We start from the raw sequence: 601 nt of genomic DNA, 5'->3' as shown, positions 1-601 counted from the left end.
CCGCCATGGTCTGTTTTGTTATCCTTTTGTTTGTATACTTCGTTTTTTACTTTTTTTGTCTTTTATTGCTAATAAAACTAAGGACTTCCTTGCACCTGTTTGCAGTGCCTGCTACTTTTTTGTCCTCATACATTCTTTTGTAGAGTGGTTCACCCGAATTTCAGCTCCAGGAGCTTGTGCTTGTGTGGGTGACGTCTTCAGGATTTCTGGTTTGGGGCTATGCGTGCCGGAGTTGCTGGTAACGGACTTTGCTCATTTGGCATACACTATCCCCTATGTGCAGACGGGCACACTGACAGGCATACAGACTAATATGTGGGAGCCTTGGTACACAAGGAAAGGCACCGACTCATTAAGCTTCTGAAAGAGAAACAAGTACACAGCCTGTGGGGATGGCCTGAAGCACATCTAGGTGCAGTCACAAACCAAACACAATAGAGTATAAAAATTTATTCAAAGTCAACGCTTTTCAAACAAATGAAATTTAACAGGTAACAATGGCTACCAGACTCTGCACTAAAAGTTCAAGAACATTGCTTGAGTTTGAACAAACAGCTAAACAAAAAGATAACTAAATCTGCTTCCAGTAGACGACACGGTC

General features: G+C 42.1%; 1 protein-coding gene across 1 annotated transcript in view; it reads right to left on the bottom strand.

Moving 5' to 3' along the window:
- Positions 1-435: 435 nt before the first annotated feature.
- HNRNPH3 (heterogeneous nuclear ribonucleoprotein H3) overlaps positions 436-601 on the bottom strand; it is a gene marked incomplete in the record, with an annotated part of 123,220 nt that continues 123,054 nt past the window's right edge. Inside the window, 1 exon segment of the mRNA XM_053691844.1 lies at positions 436-601.

The sequence above is a fragment of the Bombina bombina genome, chromosome 9, assembly GCF_027579735.1.
Source record: "Bombina bombina isolate aBomBom1 chromosome 9, aBomBom1.pri, whole genome shotgun sequence".
NCBI lineage: Eukaryota > Metazoa > Chordata > Amphibia > Anura > Bombinatoridae > Bombina > Bombina bombina.
This window is presented reverse-complemented; position numbering and strand designations above follow the sequence as displayed.